Below are 26,538 nucleotides of genomic sequence, written 5' to 3' on the forward strand. Positions count from 1 at the left end.
GAAACGAAAGGCCAAGAAATAAACTGGTGATGATGAAATAAAAAAAATCACACAATAAATATAGTAAATGAACAAATAATAACACCATTGTTGGACGCAACAAAAAGCTCTCTCAGAGATGGAATTTTTCCAGAAAAACTGAAGTTGAGCAGGATTGAGCTAGTGTACAAGGAAGAGGACAAAGGATGACTACAGCAACTTCAGACCAGTTTCAGTGTTATCAAATACCTCAAAAATCCTGTGATCCTTATGAGAAACAGATTAGTTGATTATCTGTACAAGCACAACATTCTTGTACCATCACAGGATGGTTTTAAAAAGGCTTGGTCTACAGGATCTACAAATATCAATCTGACAGAATACATTACACACTTAGATGGGAAACAAGTCATATCTGCAATACTTCTGGATCTCTCCAAAGTATTCAATACAACTGCCCATGAAATACTGATAGAAAAATTGGAAAACTACAGCATTTGAGAGCAATCACAAGAGTGAATACAATCATACTTATGCAGCAGGAAATGGTATGCATAAACAGATAACCATACCAGTCAGGAAACAAACCCACAAATATGGAGTTCCACAGGTTTCAGTGATGTGGTTATTGCTGTTTAGTCTGATTATAAATTATATAGATGTTGAAGATAAAGAGAAGAAAATATTGTATGCAGATGACAACAATACTGAACAGTGAACAAATCGTGTAACAGCTTGAGAGAAGAGCATATATTTCTCCAAAGTCACAACCAAATAGCTCATGGAAAATGAACCCATTATGAACCTAGAAAGGATTATGAACACCAAGTTCAGAAACGCAGAGAAGTCTGTGTATGTGGATTTAGGGGTGGATTATATAAAGCTGGAAGAAGTATAATTCACTAGGTTCTTAATATTACTGTGAATAATAAGCTGAAATAGAGACATCATATTAATCTGTCTGTAAGAAACTCAGCTCCATTATAGTCATAACAAAATAACTATCACAACATGCTGACAGACAGTTGCTGTGTACTGGATACCATTGACCACTTGAACCATAGTTTTGAAGTATCTAGCGATAGTGTGGGAAAATTCAAACATTCAGAAAATGAAAAGAGTGTTGACATTACAAGAAAAAGTCATTTTTAGAAAAAAGACTTCTTCAAAAATGTAGGCATCTTGAATTTGACATCTTGATACTTTTGTAAAACAATAATATATATTACAAAAGATAGTTCAGAGTGGATTACATATACTAGTTTATACACCCACAACACATGGAAGAAGAACAAGATACAAAGCATACCCCATCAACTGACAATTGTTGGGAAAGGATATTTTTACTCAAGAATTAAGTCACTAGGAAGCCTGCCTGAAAACCTGGATGATGGTTTACATGTCTCTAACTTTCCAAAGACACTCAAAGACTATAAGATGGAAAATGAGATTGACACTGTTAAGAAGTATCTATTGAATTAAATTTATATATACCATTCTTTAAACTCAATTACATTAGAGACTGTAATCTCAGTGACTGCTCTGTAGGAAATGACTGCCAATGAATATTTTCTGTTTCTAACATGACATTCCATATTACATCTATATTTACTGTGCACACTATAATTCTACGAGTTAAAATAAAATTCAGTTCAAATCTATACTGTCTTTGAGATGTTTGTAGAATCTGAAATATAAATTTGGGTATGAAATGGATTTGGTTTCTCTTACTAATTTACTATAAGTGTCAATGTTGATTAGAGTTTTGTTTACTGACAATTTGTACATGCCCTTTGTAATTCTTGGACATGCAATATGCACATAGTAATCCAATTTTGAGCCGAAGTATTTTCACATTTCTTCTACGTTATAGTTGAATGTATTTCCCTCCACTCTGCCTTTAGTAATATTTCTAGTCTGCTTATATTTTCTGGCTTTTACTGTCTAAACTCGAGAAATATTGTTTTTCAGATCCAATAGTAATGCAAGGTAATTCAGCTGCTTGACCACAATGAGCCAAGATTTCTGTATTTATTACATGTACCATTTGTCTATTGTGTGGCATATAAGGAATTACATGATATATCAATATACATGAGGTTCAACAATGTCTTCTCATTTGGATATGTACACCTAACTTGACATTTTAGATATTGATCATATTATAAAAACTTTTGCACCAAAAAATCTTTTTTATGTATCAGGTACATGAAGCAAACTTGACATTGTAAATATGAGATTATAAAAAACTTTTTGACTGAAAACTATTTTCATGTATCAATATTTAGATCACTTGGACTGGATACAAAAATTCCTTCTTAGCCTTATCTAGAATCATCTCTAGTCTCTTCATAGAACTGTTTGTTACACAGAAAGATGATCAGTATCCCCTGAATATGAAATACGCCACTCCCTGTAACTTTATATGTATAACTTCTGCTTCAAAAATATTTTCTGGGAATTTTCCTTCATTTCACTACCTTCATGCGCTTATATTCCCATTTCCTTACCTTGAACTCTGCAGAAATTTCTTAATCTTCTGTACAGTAGTTCTCTAGACTGCAAATACTTACTTCATTTTCTTTCAGATCATGCTTGTCATAATAAAATCATTTAGTGTCTCAGTTGGCAATAAAAACTACTCTAATGTACTCTACACATACTGTACATTCTGATGCCAATTTTTTATGACTGAGCTATTTATATCAACACTATCTGTGTTAAATTTGCCTCCCACGTGCAAGTTCAAAAATTCGGTGTCCTTCTCATGTATTGACCTGCAATGTCTTGCAGTTCTTCTGACTCTGTCTGGAGCTTGGTGCTGCTGTTATTAATGGGGGTTCTACTGGTGGTGGTCACAATTCTACTGTTTGTGTTATTGATGTTGGTGGAGAGGACTATGCTGCTGACAGTGCTGCTGCTGCTTGCAGAGATGGCTCTGGAGCTACCTTTTTAGTAGATTCTTGGGATGGATGATGAATCTATGGCTAGCAGTGATAATTCTTCCTCTTGTACTTTTGAGGTTGATAGAGCTTCAGCTGTACAATCTGCAGGCATTTAGATTAATTCTTGTACTTTTACTCTTGTAGTATTACCCATAATCATGTTTGGTATAGCTTTGTACAATTCAGTCTTCCCCTTGTAGTTTCTGTGTAGTCTATGTTTTGCGTAATGTTCTACATCTACATCTACATAGATGCTCCACAAGCCACTGTACGGTGAGAAGTGGAGGGTGTTCTGTACCAGTACTTGTCATTTCCTCTCCTGTTCCATTTGCAAATAAAGTGACAGAGAAATGACTGTCTTTAAGCCTGCATATTAGCTCTAATTTCTTGTATCTTATCTTTGTGGTTCTTATGCACAATGTATGTTGGCGGCAATAGAATCGTTCAGCAGTCAGCTTCAAATGCTCTCTCAATTTTCTCAATAGTGTTTCTCAAAAAGAACATCGTGTTCCCTCCAGGAATTCCCATTTGAGTTCCCGAAGTAACTCCATAACACTTACGTTTTGGTTGAAACCCGCAGGACTGCTACGGTCGCAGGTTCGAATCCTGCCTTGGGCATGGATGTGTGTGATGTCCTTAGGTTAGTTATGTTTAAGTAGTTCTAAGTTCTAGGGGACTGATGACCACAGATGTTAAGTCCCACCGTGCTCAGAGCCATCTGAACTGTTTTTTTGGTTGAACCTACTGGTAACGTATATAGCTGTCCACCTATGAACTGCTTCAATGTCTTCCTTTAATCTGACCAGGTACAGATCTAAAACACTTGAGCAGTACTCAAGAATAGGTCACACCAGCATCCAATACGTGGCCTCCTTTGCAAGTAAACCATTCTTTCCTAAAATTCCGCCAATAAACTGAATTCCACCATTTGCCTTCGCTACTACAGTTTTCACATGCTTGTTCCATCTCATAATGCTTTGCAAAGTTACGCCCAGATATTTAAACAACTTGACTGTGCTAAGCAGCACACTAGTAATACTGTATCTGAACATTACAGGTTTGTTTCTGTACTCATAATGTTATCTTATATTTCCTCACATTTAGGGCTAGTTGCCATTCATTACACCAACTGGAAATTTTATCTAAGTCATATTGTATCTTTCTACAGTCACTCAACTTTGACCCCTTACCACACACCATGGCACTATCAGCAAACAACCGCAGATTGCTGCCCACCCTTTCTGCCAAACCATTTATGTATATAAAAAACATCAACAGTCCTATCACATTTCCCTGGGGCACTCCTGACGAGGTTTGTAGTCACAATTAGGCCAGACCTTATTGACAATGTCAGTACAGAAATGGGGATTATCAATCATGATGTCCTTATAGCATCCATGATTATGAAAGTTAATAAATCAATGAAAAAGGGTAGGAGAGTGTTCCTGCTAGATAGAGCAGATAAGCAGTTATTAACATCTCCATTAGACAGTGAATTAGCATCACTTAGTTCCAGTAAGATGGATGTGGAGGAATTATGAAAAAGTTTAAGCAGATTGTAAATTGTGGTCTGGAGAGATATGTGCCTAGAAAGTGCATAAAGGATGGAAAAGACCCACCATGGTTTAAAAACTAAATTTGGTGGATGCTTAAAAAGTAAAGGCTGTTGCACTCTAGGTTCAAAAGGGGGTGCACAAATGATGACAAGTGAAGGTTAATAGAGATTCCTGTGTCTTTGTGGAGATCTCCGCAGAGTGCACAGTGAAAATCTCATTCTGATTAACATATGACTTTTCAACCTAACTGCATCTGTGAAACAAAATATTTGCTGGTGTTGTTTCTTTCTAATAGCTCTACTTCTTTTAGCTTACTATCATGATTATGAACATCACACCCTCCGCCAGTTATGACACAGTTGGCCGCTTTCATAAAGGATTTTTCATAGTGTCTTTGCACTTCATACAGTGATGCATCTGGTTTTGTATTGCCTTTTATGCTGAGCTGTATCTGTGTTTGTGGCATGCCTGAAGTCAGTCCCTTCCCATGGCTTGCTGATGAGATGAATATTTAACACTTTTTTATATTCTAATATTGCTTTAACTTTCTTTCAAAGTTAATAATTAGATTTCACTATTAACAGTTACTGCTATAAAGTATTGTTCAGTTGTGAGACTTAGGTCTAGATTGCTACATTCATGAAATTTTTCTATGCCTGACCTGTATATGAAAAATCTTGATGAGTCAATTGTTTTCACATGTGTTTTCACAGTCCACAGACAGAATTTTTAACAAGTTTAGTAATGATGCATAGTATTTGAATTCTTAGAAACTAGAACAAGGGTTCTGTTTACTACTATTGTCTGAAGTTCATCATTTACAGCTCATCACTTTTGGTGCACCATTCATACATCAGAAACACCTTCTCCAACAACCTTTCAAAGTTTTTTTTTCTTTTTTTTTTTCTTTATTCAGTTCAACAGTATGTTTAATTCAAGTTCTGCATCACATTTTCCCACAGCTATTTATGACTATTGTGCACAACTCCACAGTTACTTGAATGAAAATCTGCTGTCATTTGTACAAAATAATCTGATTCCAACCATTCTTACATTGAAACGTTTTCATCAGCACATATTCCATTGCAGAGTGAAAAATTCATTCTGGGCACATCTCTTAGACTGTGGCTAAGCCATGTCTCTGCTATATCCTTTCTAACAGGAGTGCTAGTCCAGCAAGGAGAACTTCTGTGATGTTTGGAAGATAGGAGATGAGTTACTGGTGGAAATAAAGCTCTGATGAAGGGTCATGGGTCAGGCTTGGGTAGCTCATTTGATAGAGCACATGCCCATGAGAGGCAAAGTTCCGAGTTTTGAGACCTGCTCTGGCACCACAGTTCTTATCTGCTAGGATGTTTCATATCAGCACATATTCTGCTGCAGAGTGAAAAATTCATTCTGGAATTTCTGCATCATTCTACATGTTCTAATACCTTCTATCACAACATAAAAGGCACTTTTTCAGCATTTATTATTTGTGTATTTATGATTCAGAAACACCATTCAAAAGTGGCTTTGATGAGAGAAGATTTCAAAATGTCTGCCAAAGCTGAAGTTAATTACTAATGCTGTTTCCTTTATGTTGCACAATATTTGTGCGTAGAATTAAAATATCGTATGCTATATGGTGTGCAAATTGTATCATAATTAGCAGTAGCAATGGGCTACTGACATATACATATGTTACCATACAAACTTCACAGTTTCCCAATGTATTTGTATATGTATGTGTGTATTTAAATAAATGATGAGATCATTTTCATTTAAATGTCTGAATGTCTGAATGTGAATAATACATTAATAATTAAAATAAAGAATGAAATGGTACCATAAATAAGATCATTTACAATGAGCCCCAGATCCAAACTGGGGCAAAAACTTGATAGTGGAGTCCCCCCCTCTCTCCCCCCTCGATCATTTGAGATAGGATGTCAAAAATATCAATTTACCAAAAATATGTTCATTTTACAGTGCACATCTTTCTGAAGAGTTTGATGTATAAAACACATGTGTTTCAGGAAATTGAAGACATATTATTTGGTCTTAAGTGTGCCAAAGTGCAGTGCCACACTTCTTCACACAGCATTCTTCTATTTCACATCACTGTATTTCACTACGTGGGATTCACGCATGTAAATTTTTCAATGGAATCTATCAAACCTACACTGAAGTACCAAAGAAACTGGTAGACCTGCTTAACATTCTGGAGGGCCCCCGTGAGTATGCAAAAGTGCCACAACATGATGTGGCATGGACTCAACTAATGTCTGAAGTAGTGCTGGAGGGAGCTGACACCATGAATCCTGCAGGGCTGTACATAAATATGTAAGAGTAAAAGGGGATGGAGATCTCTTTCCAACAGCTCATTGCAAGGCATCCCAGATATGAGGTATAATGTTCATGCCTGGAGTGTTTGGTGGCCAGAAGAAGTATTTAAACTCAAAAGACTGTTCCTGGAGCCACTCTGTAGCAATTCTGATTGTGTGGGGTGTCACATTGCTCTGCTGGAATTGCCGAAGTTCATCAGAATGCACAGTGGACATGAATGAATGCAGGTGATCAGACAGGATGCTTACGTATGTGTCACCTGTCAGAGTCATATTGAGACCTGTCAGGGGACCCATATCATTCCAACTGCACATGCCCCACACCATTACAGAGTCTCCTCCAACAACTTGAACAGTCCTGTGCTGACATGCAGCGTCCATGGATTTATGAGGTTGTCTCCATACCTGTACACATCCATCTACTTGATACAGTTTGAGACAAGACTCGTCTGACCAGGCAACATGTTTCCGGTCATCAACAGTCCAGTGTCAGTGTTGATGGGCCCAGGCGAGGCGTAAAGCTTTGTTTCACGCAGTCATCAAGAGTACATGAGTGGGCCTTAAGCTCCAAAAGACCATGTCACTGAAGTTTCATTGAATGGTTTGCACATTGACATTTGTTGATAGCCCAGCATTGATTTCTGCAGTAATTTCCAGAAGGCTTGTACTTCTGTCACCTTGAATGATTCACTTCAGTCATTTTTGGACCCATTCTTGCAGGGTCTTTTTCTGGTCACAGTGATGTCAGATGTTTGGTGTTTTACTGCACTTCTGATATTCATGGTACACTTGTGAAATGGTCACATGGGAAAATCTCCACTTCATCACTACCTCACTACCTCATGTGCACTGATTATAACACAACACTCAAACTCACTTAAATGTTGATAACCTGCTATTGTGGCAGCTGTAACTGATCTTGTTGTCTTATGTAGGTGTTACTGACTGCAGCACCATATTCTGCCTGTTTACATATCTCTGTATTGGAATATGTATGCCTGTGGTGCCTCTCCTGCTCAGAGTCCACCAATTTAACATCCTACCCCTTTTTTCTAAAGAAAAAAAAGAAACCTCACACTTAATACTGCATGGGATTATTTGTGACTGGGAGAATAACAGCTCTTCAGAAAATTTGCACTCTTTATTGCATATTAGCTAGCAGCTTTCCTTTTGTGTGATATAAAATTAAATACAAATATTGGAAACATAAAGCCACTAAAGTTAAGACCCATGCAAGGCAGTACACGTTTCTTCAATCCGTAACTCGCAGCATTTTTTCTCTCTATCTTGCCATAGCTTTACACTGACTTGCTTTCCTTTCTGCAAAAGAATCTGTTACCTTATTACAGTTCGTCACACATTTTGCAACATGAAAAATCGAAATGTCGTTGTCTAATGCAGAAAAAAAAATGCTAGCATGAATAGAACCCAATATTGGTGTTGTTTCTCAATCTGATAACATCTATTTTGCCACTGTCTGATAGATAAAATGAAATAGCTGTTTCTAATATTGCAGCAATTGTAACACATGCCAAAAAAGCGGGACTGTTTTGGCACAAATGATCATTTTTATATACCTCATTTACATAATTAATGAAACAGAATATAATTCACAAAGTACCAATATAAAATGTTTATTAGGCCTACTACAAGCAAAAAGTTTTATGTTAGGGAAGTTTCACATTTCATTCATATGCTCCAGTTTCTCAAGCATGAGATCGAAAAGAAAGAGTACAAAATTTCTACATAAATTTGGGCTCATTATATTCTACCCTTAATTTTTGTGATGTCCCCTTTTCTTCTCCTTCCTCATTCTAACAAAAAATCTCGTCATCACTAATACTGTAACTATTCCTGCTCTTGTCAAAACTTATTTTCCAGTTAACTTCCCAAACCCTGCCAGAATAACTGGTTCATGTCACCACCATTTATTCTCCAGTTAGGCGTTATTACATGTTGGTACAATGCACTTTTGCACTATTCCAAGAATAGAACGTAAGCAGTTGCTAACTGAGGACTGTAAAACTGGCCATTAGGAGTGTAGGGTTCTGTCAAAAATGATTTGTCAAAATTTTATTTTCTTGCTTACGCCAAGAAGATTGTATGTAATCTTTCTTACTTGTTATTCCTGTTAGTCATTTACTCATTTATTATCACCCTGGTAGTCTGAATCTATGGATTTCACAATAATTGGCTCTGAGCACTATGTGACTTAACTTCTGAGGTCATCAGTCACCTAGAACTTAGAACTAATGAAACCTAACTAACCTAAGGACATCACACACATCCATGCCCGTGGCAGGATTCGAACCTGCAACCGTAGCGGTCGCTCGGCTCCAGACTGTAGCGCCAAGAACCGCACGGCCACTCCGGCTGGCTTCACAATAATTATAACAATGCTGATCATTTGCACATCCAATCAACCACACACACAAACAGCAATTGTCATTCACCTGAAATTGCAGTCCTTGGCAGATTGCCTGGTTCGCCCCCCTCCCCTCCTCTCTATCATGGTTGGTTATTTACAATGAGAAGGATGTGATTGCTGAACACTGAGATACAAGCTCTGTTGTCTACTTGATAGATTAATCACTAGAAAAATAGCAGCTGAAGCAGAAACAAAAGAGTGTTGGGGAATAAGAAGCAATGAATATTTCTAGGAAAATATGCATTAAACATTGGAGGTAATGGAAAAACAAAGATTACTCTTCATTGGACAATGCATGAAAGAGGAAGGGCTAGCAAAAGAACTACTCTTCTTTCTGGAAAAGGCACTCAACAGTGGCCTGGATCTCATAAATAATAAAATAACTGGAAATAAACAACTTCAAATAATCAGTAGCAACAGATACAAACACTTTAGAACCTACAATCATCTGTTTAGAAGATATCAAGGTAGGAAAATGTAAATAAAGAGGAATAATGTGGATGGAGGAAAGAAAAAAGCAGCATGGTGGAGATGAAGGAGTACTGGAAACATAGACAGTAGAGGAAATGACATTATGTGAGACCAGTTGGTCAATGCAAAGATGAAAAGGAAATAAATGATAAAAGAGGACCAATTAAATACATACATACAAACCCAGATGTGAACTAATATTTGAGAAAATTGTAACACACCAACTGAATGACCTGAATGAATCTAAATATGGAATAGGTATGGAACTGTGTACCAGCAGTAAGTTATTATGCATTCTCAGATATGGTAGTCATGTCGAATCAGTATGATCATTTTCTGTGTGATTAGAAAGATCAGCATTATGTCAAACTCAATCAGTGGAGGACCATCAAAGAAAGTGGAAATGTCAAATCAAATGTCAGTAACTCTTTGTTGATCTCAAAAGGTGCAATATCAGTAACTTTGTAAGTTCAAAGAAGATAGAAAATTTGTCTCCAGGAAATGGATTTCTCATTAGGTGTCATTTTGTCTTAAGTAGGACCTCCTGATGTGTAAACAGTGACCGGAAGAGCTTTTATATTGTGATAATAGAGCACTGAATGATCCACTGTCACCACAGTTTGCAGTGACCACCATCATGTTTACAGGGCCACGATACTTAATCACTGTTTCATAGATCTACACTTTTGCCTGACCTATCACTCTTCAAAGTGTATGGTACATATCTGATTAACAACTTGTTTGTCACACCCACCCAGAAGCTACTGTTCATACTTGCTTAGAAACTGTTGGAGACAAATTTTCCAGAGATATATTCAGGCCCTCTATGATTTCATGCTATGAAATTTGGAGGCTCTGTTTTCAGTATTGTGGAGAGACCACAATGCATCACATTCAAGTTAATTATTTCTAGTTAATTATTTATTTCAGTCAAAGTTGCGATTTAATATAAGCAGTTACTTATTTTGACCCATCTTTTTAGACGTCTGTATTCCACTTTACCTGCTTCATTTGCTGCAGTGTTATATTTTCTCTTTTCATCAATCAAATTTAGTGTCTCATATGTTATCCAAGCATTTATACTGGGCTTGTGTTTTTGTGTAGTTGTTCCTCTGCTGCTTTTACTATTTCAATCTTCAAATCTACTCATTCACCTTATATTGTACTTCTTTTACCTATTTCTGTCACCCATTGCCTAATATTCTCTTTGAGTCTCTCAACACATCCAGTTCCTTTCAGTTTATCCAGGTCCTATATGCTATTTTTCCTGCCTTCCTGCAGTTCATTTGGGTTAATCCATGCCTGGTAAACAATAAAATAAGGTCATCTTCCCCTGTAAAATGTTTTTCTGTTTAAAATATAGCTTTAAATATCTGTTGTACTGTTATACAGGGTGGTCCATTGATCGTGACTGAGCCAAATATCTCACGATATAAGAAAAAACTACAAAGATCAAAACTTGTCTGGCTTGAAGGGGGAAACCAGATGGCGCTATGGTTGGCCCATTTGATGGTGTTGCCATAGGTCAAACCGATATCAACTGCTTTTCTTTTTTTAAATAGGAACCCCTATACTTATTACATATTCGTGTAGTACATAAATAAATATGAATGTTTTAGTTGGACCACTTTTTTCACTTTGTGATAGCTGGTGTTGTAATAGTCACAAAAATATGGCTCACAATTTTGGACGAACACCTGGTAACAAGTAGGTTTTTAAAATTAAAATACAGAACGTAGGTACGTTTGAAAATTTTATTTCGGTTGTTCCAATGTGATACATGTACATTTGTGAAGTTATCATTTCTGAGAACACATGCTGTTACAGCATGATTACCTGTAAATACCACATTAATGCAATAAATGCTCAAAATGGTGTATGTCAACCTCAATGCATTTGGCAATACGTGTAACGACATTCCTCTCAACAGCGAGTAGTTTGCCTTCGTAATGTTCGCACATGCATTGACAATGCGCTGACGCATGCTGTCAGGTGTTGTTGGTGGACATTCATCATGTTGGAAGTACATCGCCATTCTGTCATAGAGTGAAACATCTTGCAGTAACATTATGTAGGAAATTGGCATACATTGCACCACTTAGATTCCCATCGATAAAATGGGGGCCAATTATCCTTCCTCCCATAATGCTGCACCATACATTAACCCACCAAGGTCTCTGATGTTCCACTTGTTGCAGCCATCATGGATTTTCTGTTGCCCAATAGTGCATATTATGCTGGTTTATGTTACTGCTGTTGGCGAATGATGCTTCGTCGCTAAATAGAACACATGCAAAAAAATCTGTCATTGTCCTGTAATTTCTCTTGTGCCCATTGGCAGAACTGTACATGATGTTCAAAGTTGTCACCATGCAATTCCTGGTGCATAGAAATATGGTACAGGTGCAATCGGTGTTGATGTAGCATTCTCAACACCAACATTTTTGAGATTCTCGATTCTTGCGCAGTTTGTCTGCTACTGATGTGCGGATTAGCCATGACAGCAGCTAAAACACCTACTTGGGAATCATCATTTGTTGCAGGTTGTGGTTGATGTTTCATATGTGGCTGAACACTTCCTGTTCCCTTAAATAACGTAACTATCCGGCAAACAGTCCAGACTTTTGGATGATGTCATGCAGGATACCGAGCAGCATACATAGCACATGCCCATTGGGCATTTTGATCACAATAGCCATACATCAACACAATATCAATCTTTTCTGCAATTGGTAAACAGTCCATTTTAACATGGGTAATGTATCACGAAGCAAATACCGTCCACACTGGCAGAATGTTATGTGATACCACATACTTATACGTTTGTGACTATTACATTGCCATCTAACACAAAGTGAAAAAAGTGATCCAACTGAAACATTCATATTTCTTTACATACTATACGAATATGTTATAAAAAATGGGGGTTCCTATTTAAAAGACGCAGTTGATATCCGTTTGACCTATGGCAGCGCCATCTAGTGGGCCATCTTTAGCGCCATCTGGTTTCCCCTTTCAAGCTAGACAAGCTTTGTTCTTTGTAGTTTTTTATGCTTATTTCTTGAGATATTTGGCCCAGTTACTATCAATGGGCCACCCTATATAATCTCCAGGCAAGTGCCACGATTGTTCCTAGTGTGAAGGCACAAGTCCAACTTGGGCTGTAAATATGAAAATTCCTTTACATATTAAATGTATTTTTGTTCTTATACCATAATACCATGGCATTACCAATATCCTTGCAAATGTGATCCATGAATTAATTCATCTACTACTACTACTATTACTACTACTACCACCACCAGATGGGTGGAATCAGATACTTCCATTGACCCCTTACCTCTGTTGAATGAATTTGGGGCCAGCCTAAAGTTCACAAATGTTCCTTTCTATTATCTTTTCCAGTGTGTCACCATCTGTTTGTGTGCCTTAACCTCCTTCATGGCTATTAGAATTTTTAAAATATTGGCTCAATCTTCCTGCTTGCTTAAGCCCTGCTTGTTGGTATGTTGAGTGTGGGTTCAAGAGGCCTGCATGTGTTTGTACCAACTTTTTATTATACCAGCGTAAATTTCTGATTCTCTGTAATTAAGACATACTCTGTTTTTGCCTTCTTATATATGATAGCTTTGTGGACTTTGGTTCAAGTTACCTCATCTATTGCTGTGAGTGGCTTTGATGCTTGCTTGTTAACTTGTTAATTCTGGGAGAAAATGATTCATGCTAATTTCTTGGTATTGAGGTATTGTCTGCTAATGTAATCAAAGTTTGTTTGTAACTATGTGCATCTGTTCAAACTTTGTTGGTTTTCTGTCCTGTGTAGCAGCTCCTTGTTACCGTTACTCCATTGACCATTGTTTTGAACTGAATTGCAGTTGGCAGGTGATTCTTCTCATCTCCTTGTTGAGATTTTGGTGTGTGTTCTGTAATAGTGCCCCCATTATTTTCAGCTATTAATACTTCAGGGCTTGGTTTCTGCTCCTTTATTGGCTCGTAGCCATATTTTGTTCAGTTCCATGATTGAGGGATTAAAGATCATTAATGATTTGATTATTTGTTCAACTTAAAGATCATTTTTCTTGTCAGGTAATACTAGCAGCTACTGGCACCATGTGCAGAACTGTCTCAATTATCCAGGGGATGTCTACATCTGATTTTCACTGAATAACTACCAGGGTGCAACCTGTTGGATCCTGCGGTTGTGGGTTGCACTGCCTCCTGATCAACAATACTCTTAGTAGCCAAAAATATTGCTTGAAGCAACATTGTACCTGTCTTCGATTTTTTTTAATTATGCATTTTTTTTGAAATGTGTGTGTGTCTTTTTGGGAAACTGAACATAAATTTTAAGGTCATTGTTTTAGTAATTTCTAATTTTTCATTCCTTTGGTGAGTGGTGTTGTGGGACATTCTATGATACCAAGAAACAGTAAATCAGTAAACAGCCTGTCAGAGAATATGATGAGGTGAATTTCTAAATTGTTTGTAACATGAATTCTTCTTGTTGTTGCTGTCATTTTGAAGCATAGGTACTGTAGTAATTTTCTGCATCATTGTTATGTCACATAACCTTGTACTAAAAAATCTTTTGTGTGCTGATAATTACATGGTATCTCATAATAGGAATTGAAACTTAGTGATAAGTGATTAATTCTCAAGGAACTACAACAAATTTCTTTGCCTCTCCGATGTGTGTTGTTGATAGCATTCCCTTCAATAACCATGAATAGTTAAGTGCAAACCTTATTTGTTGTCTTTGAACATAGACATTTTCATAACTATATATAATATTTTGGGTTTCCTCCATTTTCAGCAGTACAATGTGGCTCAGCATAAGAATTTCATGATGTGCACATCCCTGAACATGAACTGCAATGTTTACTTTGCATTCAAGTAAGACTTTAATAGAAAGTCTTACCTTGAATGCAAAGTAAACATTGCAGTTCATGTTCAGGGATGTGCACATCATGAAATTCTTTTGAGGCTTATTTTTGTTGTTGTTCTTAGCATGTTTTAGTTAGTTTTTGAAAGCTTACAAGTAAATTTTTCTTAATTGGTTTGACTGATCCTTTAAGCATACATTGATCAATAACTATCTTGGTCATGAATGATGTTCAACCCTTACTTGGGCCTACTCCTCCCCCTCTTAGACAACCCCACACAGTAGCTGTGTACCAACTGAGTTCTGAGATTTACAAATAAGTTAATGACATAACATTCTTGCTTAGTATTCATCACAAAATTTTACTCATATCACTTGCAAAGTGCAGATTGCATGTCCATCTGTTTTTATGTGTTGACAAATCTTCAGAATATTCTCTATTTGGACTGCACATTTCATGTTTCTTGACAGAAGACTAGGTACGTATAGAAAGAAGGTATATTCTCAAATTTAACTTATAATGCTATTTGTGTGTGTGTGTGTGTGTGTGTGTGTGTGTGTGTGTGTGTGTGTGTGAGGTGTATTGTAGATGTATGCATTTAACAATATACACTGTTCAGAAGGACTAGGAAACACATGTATCAATGTCTGGTATGTTAAATCTATTTTAGTACAGGCAGTACCTGTGATCTCATTGCATGGCTTGAGATCTTTGCTTTCAATGTAGGCAAAAACTAAAATTATCCACCATCTATGGCTCATGTTATGTCTTACAGTCTCAGGTGACCCATCAGAAGGAAGTGAGTACCAGCCTCTCCGGGAGACACCAGCTCGACAAAGCACTGTCCGTGCAGGTGGAGAGGCTTGTGTACCTGTGTGATGCTGAGGACTATGCCAAAGGTAGAGGACCTACTGCCGCAAAGGCCTTAGTTGATGGATCAGACTAGGAGTATCCCACAATGTCCCATCTTCCCTATCCACTCCTAGTCCTTATCTAATTGCCTTTCCCAACCCAAGGTGTGACAATACATGCTGAGGGGTGCCCAGCACATGGAAAGATATGTTGTAAATGGAACCTCAGGGATACTGGGCGACCTCCCTGGTGTTCCATTCTTCTTCTTGTATGTGTGAACAGCAGTTTATGCATTGTTGTAGCAGCAAGCTAGTGCAAGCATTCTTTCTTGTCCAATGTGCAATTACTCTTGAAAGTAGCTGTACACTACTGATGCCTGTGTGGGATCAAAAGTAGTGCTTGTACATTACACTGGTTAGAAAGCAAGATTGTTAACAATGTGAATGGACAGGATACTAAATATGTTGACTATTTTTATTTCTTTGATTTTTGTATCTCTCACATGTATATGTCCAAGGCAGCTGCCTAGCTCACTTTAACAGTAGTGCCCACCATGGCTGTGGGTAATGGGTTAACAGTGTTTGGCTATGAGTGTAGTGTATTTTAGAAGGGACAGGTAGCTAGAGTTAGTAGTGTGTCCCTAATGGTTGTGGCTATGGAGCTTGGACAGCATGTAAGAAGTGGATGTCCACATAGTGACCAGACTTAGGTGGAAAATGAGAACCAAAAGTGTTGTGGGAAGCTTTAGGGGCTGTAAAAGGGTCTGTAGATTAAGGTCGAGTATGTGATGGTGTCACTGCAGCAGATGTGAATGAATGTCTTTCACAGCTAGCAGCGCCTCCACAATGTAACATATGCAGTTTATAATGACAGTGGTGCAGACATTGTACACAGGGACAATGATCAGTTCTGAATTTATTTTAGGGTAATGGGTGGCAATTCTTTCAGCTGTTAAGGCATTTGTATAAGAGGGAAGTGGACCTAGTAAAAGAAGGTGAGGCAAGGTAATATATTTCTGGAAGATTATTGAGGAGAGGGTGGTAGGCAGGGATTATGTTGTTAGACTGGTGGAGTATATAAATTTAGGTGCAACTGTGATAAATGGGTCACAATGTTACAGAATGTCTAAGAGAGCACAAACAACAGGTGTGCCTCAATCTATCAAGTGAGTCAGCCATACCTGAACGTAATGAAACCTGCAGTCTGTTTAGATGGTTGCTAATGTTCAATTTTAGCAAAAGCACCATACCAGTTTAAAAGGGAAAGTGAGACAGGCAGCTGAGATTACTAAACACACAAACAATTTTAATTTTGATAATGCTTGGCTGCCAGCATCTTGGATGTTTGGCTCTGTGCTATGAATCTGCCACTGGCAGTTGCCGACATAAACACATCCAAGGTGCCTCTCACACTCAGCCCTTCAGTCACTAGTGCAGTGGAAAATGCTTCTGCCGATCATTGGAATGTCATTTAATAGCCAGTTATGAACATTTATGGCAATAAACCTTATAAATACTCTCCTTAAGTTTGCAAAACTATGACAATATGTTCCAGTGTGCAGTCAGTTATCCAAAGGAGGTTCCACCAAGAAGTGCCAAAATGCCACCTCAGAAGATTCTGGCAACAATCATGCCTTAACAAAATCCAAGTACTTTTAGCATTATTAACAGTGATTGTGAAAGACTATGTTTCTGCAGCATATACTTCCTTGAAACTTCCTGGCAGATTAAAACTGTGTGCACCGACCAAGACCCGAACTCGGGACCTTTGCCTTTCGTGGGCAAGTGCTCTACCATCTGAGCTACCGAAGCACGACTCACGCCCAGTCCTCACAGCCCTGCTTCTGCCAGTAGCTCGTCTCCTACCTTCCAAACTCCGCTGCAGAGTGAAAATCTCATTCTGATATGCTTCCTTGTTTTCTGAGCAGAGGATATTATGAGAATTGTTGATCTATATGAACTACTCCACCCATTATTCAAGTGGTTTCATCAGCCCTTTCAGTGGTTTTCTACTTACAACATTTCATTGATATGTTCTGCTCTGAGAAATGCAACATACCTCTTATCACTCCATTCTGAAGTAATTACTTTGCCTCTTCACACCTAGTCACATGTCTTTCCATAACAACTTGACAGTGTTGTGAAAGTCTTGTGAGTTAATGAGCATTTTGCTCTCATTTAAATATATAGCTGAAAAGGTCAGCCTACAGGAATTATGAAATGAATTGTCTCATCCAGGACTGTGTGCCACAAAGGGTAAAGATTCACCATGAGATGGGAAAACTCACAGGTGTCTATTGTTTATTGAGGCCTAAGCCCTGTAGTATGTGGGTGAGACAGGCGAGAACCTATGTCACAGGGAAACCCAGTAGAATCCATTTGTGGCCAAGGAGATGTACCAGGGTTAAATATGGCGGACCTAAGGTCAGCCATAAAGGGAAACATTTATGAAAACTATTTGATTCTGTAGTAATGCAGGGAATCAAGTCACAGTAATTTTAATCTGCCATCCTCCATAAAATTTCATGGTGATACCAATAAAACCTGAAAATTTATCATATCTATAATAGTTTAGGATTTACTGTTAAAGTGAAATTAACAAGTTTTGCAACAAAGACCTGAATGCTAAATTCTGAACGCTTTGGTCAGTCTTAATGATTGACATTTCATATAGGAGGGCATCATTAAAATCACAAATGAGGTAAATATCAACTCTGTAACTTTATTATTTAAAAGATATAACAAATTTAAATTATCAGTATTTTCAGTTAAGCATCAGATCATCATTTCCTCCACACAAAACACAGTGAGTGATGATAGCATGCCACCTTATTGAATCATTAGGTATTAGAATATTTGTTGTAAAGTTTAGTTCTTTATTTATGTATCAGAAAGCACATTGGAGCAGGGCTACTGCTCGTGTTGTTCAAAGCTGAGAAGGAAATTGTATTGGTTTTATGTAAAAAGAATGTAGCGTTTATTATGTAATGGATATTATTGTTACTTTATTTAGAATGTGAAAGTGGTCAAGATTTGATTATTTAAATATGTTAAAATGTAAAATAATGTGGAATAAGCTGTAGCCAATCAGATGGATGTCTTCAGGAAAGGGAACTGCCCTAGTCAGTTGAGCTAGGACAATGTTCGGCATGCAGGCAATGTGGCCAGAGATGGGCAGAGGGACATTTCGGCTGGAGACATTAAAGGGTAAAGTTCAGATGCAGACACAAATCAGTCGATTGGTTCTTAGGTAGCTAGGAAGTGAAATGACTTAGAAAATTTCACTTCGTGTAGTATCACGGGACTTAGTCACTGAGTGGTGAGCAGCCACATGCCTGGTGTGAACTTTTTTCATAATTAATGAGGTGGAGTAGTGGACCTATAATACACAATGAGATTTTGAATGATCAAACTCTGTCAAATGGATATGCACTCAAGTGTACCAGTAACTCTCAATATGACAACTTTTGCTGTTAGTTTTCTTTTTGAATAAACATTGTTGTAACCAAATAAAAACTGTGTGTTCTATGTCATTTATGGGTCATTAATTTAGTCCCTGATATTATTATTACTGTTATTATATGGTATGTTAACTTTGTGTTTCACAAACTTGCCATCAGCCACCAATTTAACCAAAGGGTCGTAAGTGTCTAATTTAGTGCATATAATGTGACACATGCAGTTCAACCCCTAGATGAGTTTGACCCAAGACATTTCAACGAAGAGGAACCGCATGTGTGCCTGAAAAACTCTGGGATATTAGCTCGCAATTGGGGGCTCGTCTAGGATAGGAACTTCAAAAGTGTTATTTGAGGGATAAGAATCCTGCAGTGTGTTGGAGCAGGATTGGATTTTGGAAAGTATTAGTTGCGGAATAAGAAGTCTGGAAAGTTTAGAACTGGACTTGAATTCTGCAATATGTTTCCAAATGTATTATCTGAACTTCAATAGTCAGGACCTCTCACAAAAGTTAAATGTGAGATTGGTACAGGACTAAATATTAGGCTTCTTTAATAATTGTGAAATTACAATTGCAATTCTCACAATTAATGACCTGGGTCCCAAGTCTCAGGCAGTTTGCATGGGGGCTCTAAGCCATGAATTTTGCAACAGTTGTGTGCACCGAGTTTTAGCAGTGGTTAGTAGTGATAAAAAACTAGCGCGAAGAAGAGGTGACATCGAAAGCACGTGGTTCCAGCTAGCAGTGCCATCTTCAATGGCAATTCACTGCACAGTGGTGGTTGCAGTACCACAGCAGAGGCTACGAGAACTTCAGCAGCGGCTTCAGCTGCAACATCAGCAGCAATACCATGGCAGGAGGATCCACCATGACAAAGCTAAGCACCTGCACTGATAGAGAAATTATGTATGGTTCTGTAGTTCAATCACCAACAACAGACATCGTTAATATTAAGCAGTCGGCCAGTGGATCGCATAATAATAGCGAGCTGCTTAGCCTGAAGTCAGAGTGGGAGAACGTGATTGCCAGTGAATTTAGTAGAGCAAATAGTCCGAAATCAGGCAAAGGAGATGAATTTGGGGGAGACATGATGCCACAATTAATGAAAATGATAAGAGGATTGGCATCCAAAATTGATTCTGTTAAAACCGATATTGGTGAAGTAAATTTAAAAATTGATTCAGTTAAAACCCATATGGTTGATGTAAATTTCAAAATTGATTTCGTTCAATCTGAAATAGCTTAGGCTGTGAAAGATGAAGTAGGTAAAGTGGCTAGTGGAATCGAGGAATTGGTAGACGGAAAATTAAACACCATTTGGGATAAAATGGGCAAAATTTCTGAGGAAATTGGGATACTTGACACTAAGGTAGATCATCTGGAGAAAAATTTCAGTGATAAGGTGTAGCAGTTGAAGGCAAAACTGGGAGGCAACATAAGAAATTGTATGAGTAGGCAAGATGCTCTAATGGCTGAGACAACAGAGGCTCTTAGCAACTTATCTGTTCGAATAGGTAAAGGGGAGAAAGGAGTAGACAAAATAAAGGAACAAGTAGAATATGGTATTAAAATTGGAAATAGTGAAGTTAAAAATCAAACGAATGAAATAAATAGTGAACTGAATTCTATAGCTGCACATCAAACCTCTACAGTGATCAGTGTTCCATGGATGAACTCAGGATTGGTCAAATGTTTGCAGTTGACAGGAAATATTACCCAGTAAATCTTCTAGCAGCATGCAGGGATCGTTTTATAAGGGGAATGTCCAGCGAGGTGACGATAAAATTCGTGAAAAGACATTTGGAAGGTGAGTCGCAATCATGGGCAAATATACACAGTGATTTCAAGAAGGGACGTCGAACAGATGTGCAGAACTATAGACCTATATCTCTAACGTCGATCAGTTGTAGAATTTTGGAACACGTATTATGTTCGAGTATAATGTCTTTTCTGGAGACTAGAAATCTACTCTGTAGGAATCAGCATGGGTTTCGAAAAAGACGGTCGTGTGAAACCCAGCTCGCGCTATTCGTCCACGAGACTCAGAGGGCCTTAGACACGGGTTTCTTGATGCCGTGTTTCTTGACTTCCGCAAGGCGTATGACACAGTTCCCCACAGTCATTTAATGAACAAAGTAAGAGCATACGGACTATCAGATCAATTGTGTGATTGGATTGAGGAGTTCCTAGATAACAGAACGCAGCATGTCATTCTCAGTGGATAGAAGTCTTCCGAAGTAAGAGTGATTTCAGGTGTGCCGCAGGGGAGTGTCATAGGACCGTTGCTATTCACAATATACATAAATGACCTGGTGGATGACATTGGAAGTTCACTGAGGCTTTTTGCAGATGATGCTGTGGTGTATCGAGACATTGCAACAATGGAAAATTGTACTGAAATGCAGGAGGATCTGCAGCGAATTGACGCATGGTGCACGGAATGGCAATTGAATCTCAATGTAGACAAGTGTAATGTGATGCGAATACATAGAAAGATAGGTCCCTTATCATTCAGCTACAAAATAGCAGGTCAGCAACTGGAAGCAGTTAATTCCATAAATTATATGGGAGTACTCATTAGGAGTGATTTAAAATGGAATGATCATATAAAGTTGATCGTCGGTAAAGCAGATGCCAGACTGAGATTCATTGGAAGAATCCTAAGGAAATGCAATCCAACAACAAAGGAAGTAGGTTACAGTACGCTTGTTCGCCCAATGCTTGAATACTGTTCAGCAGTGTGGGATCCGCACCAGGTAGGGTTGATAGAAGAGATAGAGAAGATCCAACGGAGAGCAGCGCGCTTCATTACAGGATCATTTAGTAATTGCGAAAGCGTTACGGAGATGATAGATAAACTCCAGTGGAAGACTCTGCAGGAGAGATGCTCAGTAGCTCGGTACGGGCTTTTGTTAAAGCTCCGAGAACATACCTTCACCGAAGAGTCAAGCAGTATATTGCTCCCTCCTACGTATATCTCGCGAAGAGACCATGAGGATAAAATCAGAGAGATTAGAGCCCACACAGAAGCATACCGACAATCCTTCTTTCCACGTACAATACGAGACTGGAATAGAAGGGAGAACCGATAGAGGTACTCAGGGTACCCTCCGCCACACACCATCAGGTGGCTTGCGGAGTATGGATGTAGATGTAGATGTAGATATGTTCACTACCTACGAAATATTTGAAAGCAGTTTTCTGAACAAGTTCTGCAGTGAAGCGCAGCAAACATGATTCGAAAATAAGTTTCTAAATGGGCCAACATTTAAATATGGGAACAGTTTCATGTGAGAATTTTGTAAACATGAACTTGCAAGATTAATGCATGCAAAACGTCCAGTGGCAAAATGAACCAGCGCAATGGGAGATCAGGAAACTAAGTTTCACTGCATCTCAGGTCCGGAGGTGGCAAAATAAACCAGGAATGAGTAGGACGTGAGTAAACAGAAATCTGATAGGTGTTAATAAATTGGCAGAAAGACATCAGAATTTTAAAATGAAATTAGTAAGAGATGAGAATCAAATAGGTAAATTTTCAATTCAGATCATGCATAAAAGGTGTAATCCTAAGATAATTCATTTATTTATTCATACGGATAGGGCCCCCTGTTGGGCAGCCCATTTGCCGGGTGCCAGTCTTCCAATCTGATGCCACTTCGGTGACCTGCAGTCAATGAGGATGATAGGATGGTGATGAGGACAGCACAACACCCAGTCCCTGGGTGGAGAAAATTCCCCGACCCAGCCGGGAATCAAACCCGGGCCCAGAGTATTGACAATCCATCGCACTGACCATTCAGCTACCGGGGACTGACATCCTAAGATAATGAAAGATAACAATAAAGGCAATGACGATGATTTAGGGTAAATGATTTGTTTTATGAATGTGTGAGTGTTAACACAATGAGAGATTCTATGTGCCAAAAGAAGGCTAAGGTGGAGCTGAATTTAATGGAGTTAGATGGTATAGAAAGTTCTAAAGAGGTGCTAACCAGCGGTAATGATTATAGTGATGAAGGTGATGATGTTTCAGGTGATATTGTGATGGTGAAAGTTGTTAAGGAGGTTGATAAGGGCAGTGTAGCATTAACCTCATCAGCTATTTTATGAATTTGTTTGTGTATCGGTGGAAACTAGTGAATTATTTTTGAAGGAAGGTAGTAATGATGTTTTATGTGCTGAAGTTACGAAAATTGAAGCTGCTTGTATTAATACTTCAGAGGAAGAAATCTGTGCATATCTTTCTATTAATGGAGATGAACCCAAAATTCTGGATGGATCTGTGAATCTTGAAAGTTTGTTTGAGAATGAATGTGGATCTGAATTTGATGTGTGATCTGAAATTAATGTGGCGCAAGAGTGTGTAGGAGTAACTTTTTGCATAGTTCAGGAGGTGGAGTAGTGGACTTGTAATTCGTGATGAGATTGTGAATGATTGAACTCTGTCAAATGGATATGCACTCAAGTGTAACAGTAGCTCTAAATATAACCACTTTTGCTATTAGTTTGCTTTCTGAATAAACATTATTCTAACCAAATCACAACTGTGTGGCTTACGTCATTTATGGCTCATTAATTTAGTTCCCGCTATTATTATTTCTGTTATTATATGCTATGTTAACTTTGTATTTCACAAACTTGCCATCAGCCAGACAATTTAACCAAAGGGTCACAAGTGTCTAATTTAGTGTGTGCAATGTGACACATGCGGTTCAACCCCTAGATGAGTTTGAGCCAAGACATTTCAACGAAGAGGAACCACATATGTATCCAAACAACTCTGGGATGTTAGCTCGCAGTCTGTTCTATTAGTTACTAAAATATTTGCTAACTATTGAGACATGAAAATATTTGTCAGTAGTCAGACTTTACCAGCATCATTAAAGTGTTTGAAGACACATGGAGACGTAACACATTCATTTTTTGATTCATATAACACAAAAGACTTGATACCTAATTGGGATCTTTTCATTTGTATGAACTGTAGTCTGTGAAGCTTTCCTTTCCATAGTAACTAGGGTTTATCTATTGTGAGATATTTACCTGCTCAAGGTAAGTATAACTGCATATGTATTTTCCTACAGTTTATTGTCCACTTTTCTTCAATTCAGGGTTTAGATGCTTACTGGATCACGTGTGTCATTGTTCTATGGAAGTGAAACTACTTGTTTGTGTGACCAATACAATTGCAGTGTGAGTAACTCACTATACTTCATAACATTGTAACTGATAAAAAATATACATTTTTTCACTTGTTGTTGACCACAAAACAAATACACTAAAGTCACTTAGCAGTAGCACTGAAGCATCATATGCAGCTATCGCCAGTTTAATGATTTCAGTACTATTTACTGAATTACTGCAGTCACCTCAAACCTCCATAATGACTCTGTGGCGTAGAGCGCTATAAATATCGATATTCGTTCAGTGTGTAAGTGTGCTATCTTTGAGTAGATGGCTTTGGGGCAGAATGTTGGACGCTAACGGCAGTTAGCCTCAGTACTTGTATCTGTGTAGAAGCTAAGTGTGAATAAATCTGTATTTGAGAGAATTCTAGTTGTTATCTACAACTATTCTATATTCCCTCACTGGTGACCCCGTTTTTTGTGTAATACGCGTCCGAGTTACCGCCCGATGGTTATTTATGTGCCTACAGCGTTGGGTTTCTCCGCGATCGCGAGGGCCTTTGTTCAGCTCCAGAGAATGGCTTTTCTGCACTCACTGCCACCCGGATTTCAGCATCATCTCTCCAACACTCCTGCCATCGTAGTGGACATGCCGCATGGATCTTCAGAAGCCTTCAGTCAGAACATGCAGTGGAATTCATTGAGTGCCACCAGTTTCTTCCAACCGCCAACGGTCGTGAACTCTGGCTTTGTTAGCCTAGACCTTCCCACGTGTTCTCCACAGAGTGTTGGATGGAACATTCCTACTCCTGTGTCGAACGCACAATTCAATACAGTTCATGGCATCGAGCGAGGTTTTGCTACTTTGGAAAGTCCAGTTGTAAATTAAATCTCTAATCAGTTCCCACCATGTGTGTATCCTTCGGAGCTGGCTAGTCAACAGGTGTTCAATGCTCGCCAAACAGCAAATATCACACCGAGTGTGCATACTAGTGGACGTGTGTGGGATCCTTGTGTTGCTTCTAATCAATTCAACAATTCTGTGATGAACAGCAATTACTCCGACATCTACAACCAGCCCCACCACTCACGGTCGAGTTAATACTGTGTGCATAACGGACATTCACTGGCGTACTTAAGTACTTGTGGCTTCTCTCCAAGCTACCACGTCAATGAGAATTCATATTTAGACTATGATCCTCACACCGTTCGAGCGTCCGTTGCTTCTCAGTCGCCCCCCGGCGTCAAGTGAATTTCGCGATTCCCGCATTACAGGATGCCAATAATTCGGACTGGCTATCTTCTGCATGTTCTAGTTCCATCCGAAGTAATAGGCGCACCTCCTCAGTGACTGCAGTGCCGAATCTGCCGAAACTACCAGACTTCAAACCCACTCACCCGGAGTTCTGGTTTAACCTGGTTGAACAAACATTCAATGTCTGTGCTTTGGACGACGACGCACGCTTCGCCTGCCTCATGAACCATCTTCACGACTGCGTCGATTTAATTTATGATCTGGTCAAAGCACCCCCCCCCCCCCCCCCCCCCAGCAGGGAAGTATGCTGTGGCGAAACAGATGATACGGGATTGTGTCTCAAAAACCAGGAGAGAGAATGTGCGACAGCTCATCTACGAAGAGCGTCTCGGCGACATGTCTCCATCCCAGCTGTGGCGGTGCATCCGTCTTCTCGTCGATGAGCAAGTTATGCCTGATGACACGCTCGCAGAAATCTGGACTGAAAAGCTGCCTTTGCCTGTCCAGACTGCAATCTCTGCGTATGAAGATAGGCCAGTAAATGAACGTTTACGCGCCACCGACAGAGCATACTCCGCCAGGCAACGTGAGCTCCGTGCACTGCATTCTGGACATGACCGCACTAAGACGCTTTCTGACGCCACGCTCTTGTCTGGTGCTGCTAATAACAAATTTGTTAAACTAGCCGCCCGGCCTGCACCTTCAATCCCACGCAACGACAGTGCATCGGCCTCTGTGGAAGACTCTGGGGCACATACTCTGTCACCTAGCAGCTACCCACAAGAGCACAGGCCCGCCCAACCTTACTGTTTCTTCCACGCAAGATTCGGGGAGCAAGCTCGCAAATGCCAGTCACCATGTTCTCACCCAAACTCCAACCGCAGGTAGCTACAGTGCCACCTCCTGCGATGTAAACAATGGGCACCATCCCACGTTGCACTCCGTTTCGGACAACAACAGTAAGTGTGGTCGAGTCTATGTTCGCGATTTACGATCAGGTGTATGTTTTCTCGTAGACACTGGCGCAGAAGTCTCTTTGTTGCTGGTTCGCCTAGCAACCAATAAAGTGCAACCACACAAAACAGTACTTCGTGCAGTGAACTTGTCTACCCTACAGTGTTCGGGTTCCACTTTGTATACAGTGAAACTTTCGCCCGAGTGCAAGCTGGAGTGGACGTTTCTAGTGTCAACAATTGAAGAACCTATTCTCGGAATTGATTTCCTCAAGCACTATCAGTTGTCACTAGATTTTGT

Source organism: Schistocerca gregaria, chromosome X, assembly GCF_023897955.1.
Source record: "Schistocerca gregaria isolate iqSchGreg1 chromosome X, iqSchGreg1.2, whole genome shotgun sequence".
NCBI lineage: Eukaryota > Metazoa > Arthropoda > Insecta > Orthoptera > Acrididae > Schistocerca > Schistocerca gregaria.